Below are 7,460 nucleotides of genomic sequence, written 5' to 3'. Positions count from 1 at the left end.
AGCATCGATTGTTTCATACTAAGCATAATAACATTGTGTAATTTAACAAGCTTATTCCACACTGCTCCATAAGGTCCAATAATTGATAATACATAACACACATGTAAACATCAACTAATTTCCAAGTAAGCATAAAAATATAAATTCACATGCTTATATCATACCAGTCCAGTAACTGATGAACTAAATAGTTAATTCATGCACATCAACCAATCCTTAGCAAGTTTTATACAGTATAAACATGCTTAATCCGACCACTGATACATGACTAGAGTGGTATAACCATCCAGAAGAAACTGCTAAATTAATCAAAAGCAATTGAAGTTCTTCACATCCAACAACAGTATGCAAATTTGTTCTAAAGATTTATTTACAGTTTCCGCTGTAAGCACTAGTGTTTCATTACACATTAACCAATCTTTGGAAGTTTTAATATGGCATTAGACATTACTGAAAACCCCTATTATACCTTCTACCTGAATCAGAAAACTCAAAAATCCAAGCACCGTAGCCAAACCGGTCACAGAAGAACCAAAAAATAAAAACAAAACAAGGGAGCCTGCTCCCTCAAAGAGGGAGCCGCCTCCCTAGTGCATGGAGCCGGCTCCCTCTTTGAGGGAACATGCTCCATGGTCCCTAGAGCTGGCTCCATCCTTGAGGGAGCCTGCTCTTTGCTTTGGGGAGCCTGCTCCCCTCTAACGGGAGCCAACTCTCCTCCTGTTCTTCATCTCTTTCAAGTCTGGCGATTTTCTGACGGAATTTCCTTCATTCCTAAGGTACCTAGGTGTTCAAATTAGGTCCATTTTGTTCCAAAAACAATTAAACCCTTTGTTTAATAATCGACAACTATTAAAACCCAAACTATGTAATAAGGATTTAAAACGAGCAACTTATAGTGCATAAATGTTTACTATTTAGACAAATCAAACATGCAACCCAGACTGATGTTAAGGTTTCCCCAATGTGTTCCACAACTAATTAAGTTCCTTATTCAATAATTCGACATCAATTTAAATCATGAATTAAGCAAGAAAATTCAAAACAACCAAGTTAATGATACGTGAAACACATACTGATTTAATTACATCTGACATGCAAACTAGATTAATGTTAATATTTCTTTACTCCTAAAGTTGTGTTAAGAATGCAAAGAACACGAGCTAAAGGAAAAGAGTTAGGATTAGAACTTGCCTTTAGGTCTCAATCCGAAACCTTACACCATCGTCTTCCTAAATTCTCTGGCGAACGTTCTATTTTCCCTTTCTGTTTTCTCCCAGACTTCTCTAAACGTCTCTCTACCTTCACTATGCCGTGAATAGGGTTCTAAAACCCTAGGTAGACCTTAACACATATTTATAAGCCAGCCTTAAACCTAAGCCTAAGTGTAATATGATACAAAGAACTAAGTCGGCTACACGTGAAGAAAAATAACAAAACCCTAAATTAATCCCATTAACATATTACACAATTAAACAATTATAATAAACCAATTAATACTTAACTAAACCACTTGACAATTAATTCAATTAAAGGAAAACAATAAATTCTATTAAAGAAAACAATTAAATCAAATAATTAAGTAAAACAAATACTGCAATTAACTCAATTAGTTAACAACAATTAAAACAACCAAGTAAATAGCCAAATAAACACATAAAAATGCAAAAATGACAGTAAAACCATAAAATAAATTACCGAGACTATCCTTTTAAAATTAGGGGTATTACAGGGAATGTAGTATATATATTTCTTTTGTATTGTGTATTGGGACAGGTTGGATGGGTCTGGAAATGCCATTGCATTTTTTTTTCTTCATTTGAGCAGGTTGTTGTAGGCCCCTTTTTAGTTGAGGTCATACCGATTTTTTTTTTATAAATGGTATTAGTTTAGGGTCGTTATAGCATCTCTGTTCCCACCAGACCACCACTGTTTAACAACCTCCTCTCCATCAATGTCTTCTTCCATGGTAGCAGATTCACCTACCTTAGTGCCGACACCAAGGCCTACGATGCCATTTGCATTGCCCCAAACGCTGTCTATTGCCACTTCCCTTGTAAGGTAATGCAAGGTCCTCGTCAACAACCTCATCGAGGTTCCGGTGGGGACCTTGAATATCCATTGCCGACACGATCCTTTCGATATCTTTCAACAATGCTCTGATGGTTCCGCAAGGTCCCTGGTTTATCCCTCCAATTAACCCCAATTAATTAATATTTTAGAAATAAAGATAATATGTAAGGTAGGTTTAGAAATATGCATTGAATGAGATCGACGCCTGGCCATTTTGGGTGGGATGGATGTTGGAGTGACCAAAAGATTCAAAGAACCCTTTACTGACTGAGACATGACTGAAACTATCTGTCAAATGTGGAACTTGTGGTGCTGTATAAAATGCACATCTTGAAGAAACCAAAACAGTGTTAGTTCTGTAGAGCACTAAGCCAAGAGCTAATAAAAGCAACCCATCTTGAAAAAATTCCATACTTTGTCACTTAGATGATAAAAAAAAGTTCATAAGATATGGGTTGTATATAAACAAATATATCTGGTCATATATATATATATATATATATATATATATATATGTATGTATGTATGTATATATACCCATTTTTCGGCGATCTCCTCTTATAGTGGCTGCGGATATGTTGAAGATGTTGAGGGGGTAATTTCATCCGAAAATTTGGCTAGAAAATCACTTGGATGGAGGTTAGTTAAAATGACCCCCTCATGATAATTGAGGGGAATTTTTTGCTACAAAAATTCGTAAGGGAGTTTTTTGCTAACGGATGAAAATCAAGGGGGTTTATTTGCAATTTGCCTTAATTTATATTCACCTATTAATAATGAATTAGTAGTAGTTCCTAAACTATCGCTTGACTTTTACTTATTTTGGTCAAATTATATGGTAGGGCAAATATTAGTTTCAAATTATTATAATTCAGCATTTTTAGGATTCTTGATGTTCTACAATTTAAAAAACTTCAGCACATAAAATTCCACTTTTAAAATTCTTAGTACTTAATTTTTAATTTTATCAAACAACATAAGGTTGATGTGCTATGCAAGTGAGATTGGAAGGGAATTAATTTATTGAGAAAACTACATTTAAGTAGAACTAAGAACCCTAAATAACAAATAAGTCTATTTTAAAAGTTGATTTTTCAATTCGGTTCAGTTAAGCAAAATAATTATACATGCATTGAAAATTATTATTGGAAATGATATTTACGCCGATGGACTTGGCCGATTTGTTAGGCAGAATCCTAGGTGGCATCTAGCTGGCAAAAAGAATGGGCTTGCGTGCAATCCATTCATCTTCCCCGGTGTTTTCTCTCTCTTTCTAACCTCCCTCAAGTTGCAGCTATGTTTGTGGATTTCTCTGGTTCTATCCATTCTGTCTTCGCTTCTTGCTATTGTTCCTGTCCTTTGTCAAAGTCCTACTTTTAGTTGCTTATTAAGATGAATTATAGGCTTTCCATCAACTAAATTTCCAAGAAACTTTGTGCTCAAAGCAATTGATGTAAGTTTGGGAAGCTGGGTTCGACAGAGGGCAGTGGCGGCGGGTCCGACAGAGGGCAGCGGTGATGATCAGCGAGGGGTTAACAACACCAAAAATACGTTGCTGGAGAAGGAGCACGTGGACGAGTTAGATCTACTTGTAGGAGCGTGGGTGCATGAGGATTGAGGATTAGAACCATGACTACAGACGGTGGTTGTGATGCCAGAGTCGGCGAGGGCTGTAAGAACCGCCGAGTCGGAGTCATAGAGCTTGACCGGTGATGATGGACCAGACTGTGTATAATTTAGGATAACATTTAATTTAAAACTTCTATATTAGCCCATTATCTTCCCCATTTTTTGATAGATAAAAATTTGTAAAGAAGAAAGGATGACTCATCCCTATCCTTTGTTTATTATATTGTGTCATTTCTATCGAAAAAGGGAAGTTTTTTCTTTCATTGCTATAATCTCTTCTCACACATGTTCCTTCCTACCTATCAAACAAAGCTTTAGGGATATAGTTTTGTTCGTCCCTAAGTCTCATTTACACGTGTCACCCACAGAATTAATTTGAGATTTTAGACCGAGTTCTCTTCTGTCCCAAAATTAAAAAATAAACTCACGATTTTCTCTATGCTTTATATAATGCATACGTGAGAGCCCCAAAAAGATTCTGGTGTGATAAAAAAAAAAAAAAGAAAAAAAAGGAGGAAGATGTGTGAATTGAGAAGTATTACTATAATTGAGAGAAAAAAAATGGGGATATCATTACAAGAAAATTGACTTTTTACCACGGTGGAAAATACTTTCTACCACGGTTTTGAACCGTAGTAGAAACAACCGCGGTAGTAAGTCCTCTTTCTACCACGGTGTGGAACCGTTATAAAAAGAAGACTTTCTACCATGGTGCGGAACAGTGGTAGAAAGTCCTTTTCCAACCGTGAAGTTGGTCTTTCTACCACGGTTTTGCACTGTGGTAGAAAGAAGTGCAAAACCATGGTAGAAAGTCAAATTTCTATCATGATTCAGAACCGTGGTAGAAAGTGTTGTATAATTTTTTTTTAAAAAAATAGTACAGCCCCCTCGAGGCCTTTTTTTTTCTTTTCCTCTACTACTAGCCTTGCAAGGACTCCAGAAGTAAACACTAAATAAATTAAAACTAGCATCATAACCAAAATAACTTATAACTAACCAATAACATCATATATATATATATATATATATATATATATATATATATATATATATATATAACCAATTCCAAATCATTGTTTTATACAAAAATTAACCATATACAAATTTCTATCTTCTTATGCCATACCAAAATAAAACAAAAATTCTTATATCTTCTTGCTCTGTTTTAGTCTCTCTCTTCCATTACATATATGTAACTTCTTCATGAGCTATACAAAAAATAAAACGACAACAAAAAAAGTAACGGCAACCGAATCCTAGCTTTGACCTACAAAGATGTAATAGTTAAAGTCAGAGAATATAAAGCAAGTTGTAAAATTGTCACAAAAAGAAATCATTTGAGTAGTAACATGCAACAAAAGTAATTTGAGAAAAACAAAAGTAAGTGTGAAATAATAATATTTGTAAAGTTTAAAATGTTGGAATGGAATTATGTAAGATTAGGATAAACTGAACTGAAATCCTAGGCCTACAACAGTTCCAAAAGTATGCATACTTTGTTCCTTTCAAACATACCAAAACCATTGAGCCTGAAAACTCTTATGCTGGGACAACCTCCTCCAATAACAAAAAGATCAATGTGATTGCCATTGAAGGGTTTTCATCAAATTTTCTATAATTTGCTCTATCATTTCAAAAAATTAAACTTGGAACGAAATGTAGAAGAATGGCATCTTAGGATCTTAGCAAAGAAATTGAAAGGGAGGTGATTATTAATAATAGCTCTCCGTTTTTGTGGACATTATGAAAACTGTTGAGAATTCCAATTGAGTTGTTACAGTCTACCAATCTGTTTATATATATATATTTATATATTTTAAAGAAAAGAAAGACAAGTTAAATGGTTAGTGTTTTGTTCTTTGATTAAATTCTACAGACAGTTCACTTTCACATTATAATGCAGTTTTATGATACAAAACCCCATCAGCATCTAGGCACACAAACTGTAGTTACAGGAAGCAATCCAAATAAACAAGATCAAGACTAAAGATATAAATGGATATCCAATCATAAGATTTTTTTTACATGAGGGAGCTCTCTTAAAAGCATTACTCTAAGAAATGATATGTTTGCATCATTATAATGGGTTCAATTACTATGTCATAATCAGGTGGATATACCAGAACTTAGAAGACCTCTTTATTTACTTTGATACATGTCCATGACTCCATTCTATTTAATTTCCTAATAAAGAATGGTCCATACCGTATTACTGTGGTACTAAAGTATGGTTCCAATAATAGATGAAAAGGCTTCAAAATTTTTATGCAAAGACAAACTATATGTATGTTCACAATTGGAAAGACATGGCCATCAGAAGACCCCCAGACATGCCTTGGAACTAGCTCAAGTGCAACTATAAACTGTGTGGCTGTATGATTGTGACCTAAGTTTAAACTCCTGGACCTATTAGTGATATGATCCCAATGAGTCCTTCCTATGAAATTTAGTTATTAAGATTCCATGACAGTTATAATCCAAATGTATGCAAGAATTGAAAAGAAAAAGAGCAACATATTTAAAAAAGTAGCAATCCCTACAAGGTTCAGTGAGAGAGAAAGTAAGTTCAAGAGAAAAAGGCAGAAGACAGAAGATATATATATATATATATATATATATATATATATATATATATATATATAACCCACCAAATTAACCACTGTCTTTGTTAGAAGTATGGGGCGAATCCCATACCATACCTATTTGAGTATCAATTTGATGAATATAACAGGGCATGAAAATACAAACCTTAATTCGTGTCCTTCGAATTTAGGGCTTCGAATGAGAGAGGGAGCTAGGGTTAGGGCTTAGAGAAAGGGGCGAATCCTTGTTCAATCTTGATGCCAATCAGCTGTGCCGCTATCTTCTCTGCTCTAATGCTGCATTGACCGTCGATTCAACCCTCAGTGGCTTCGGTAGAAGGGTTGGGCTTGGAGAGAAAGAGGAATGACGGCTTGGACGGTCTAAGAGAAAGGGGGTGGCCGGCTTTGGAGATATATAGAACTACAGTGATCTTGAATAGGGAGCAAAACCGATTCTTTGATGATCTATAGGGAATCCGACTAAAGATGTCTTGAAAATGGTTTCGTGCTAAAGGAAAGGGGGCATAGAATAGAAATGTTGCAAAACCTCAATTATGTTGTTCCTCGGTGTGATTGAAGAAGAAGCTCAGAACTGTCACAAAGGAGCTACCTCACATTCACCCTGCTATCTATGTCTTTGTTTGCTTCTGTATATGTTTCGATCTATAAGTGTTATGTGAGCAGTATATGTATTTTACATATATATTTTTTTGTTTTTATTGACACTAGCGGGAATAAGACCCTCCAAAAATTTCGCGAAAATAATTCACTTTCTACCACGGTTATAAAAATTATTGTGGTAAAATAATATACTTTCCACCACGATTATTTTAAAACCGTGGTAAAAGAATATACTTTCTACAACGGTTATTTTAAAACTGTGGTAGAAAGACCCGCCTAAATTAAATTAAAAATAATTCACTTTCTACCACGGTTATTTTAAAACCATGGTAAAAGAATATACTTTCTACCATGGTTTTTCATTAAACGTGGTAGAAAAAATCTTCTACCATGGTTTTAAAATAACCGTGGTAAAAAATATACTTTCTACCACGGTTATTTTAAAACCGTGGTAGAAAGGGTCTTCTATTACGGTTTTTTTAAAACCGTAAAAACTCTTTTTCTTGTAGTGTATGTTTGAGTTTTAAAGGATTATAAAAATTAGGAGTCAAATTAGAA

General features: G+C 34.6%; 1 long non-coding RNA gene across 1 annotated transcript; it reads right to left on the bottom strand.

The window, feature by feature from the left end:
* Nucleotides 1-4,664: 4,664 nt before the first annotated feature.
* Nucleotides 4,665-6,937, bottom strand: LOC132298782 (uncharacterized). Its single transcript, XR_009479953.1, has 2 exons — nucleotides 6,448-6,937; nucleotides 4,665-4,966 (listed from the first exon to the last, which is right to left on the bottom strand). It is a non-coding gene; the product is annotated as an uncharacterized LOC132298782 (long non-coding RNA).
* Between the last annotated feature and the right edge of the window lie 523 nt (nucleotides 6,938-7,460).

The sequence above is a fragment of the Cornus florida genome, unplaced genomic scaffold (assembly GCF_030987335.1).
Source record: "Cornus florida cultivar Cherokee Brave unplaced genomic scaffold, ASM3098733v1 CherokeeBrave_3.0.0_Hap2_Chr03, whole genome shotgun sequence".
Lineage (NCBI taxonomy): Eukaryota > Viridiplantae > Streptophyta > Magnoliopsida > Cornales > Cornaceae > Cornus > Cornus florida.
This window is presented reverse-complemented; position numbering and strand designations above follow the sequence as displayed.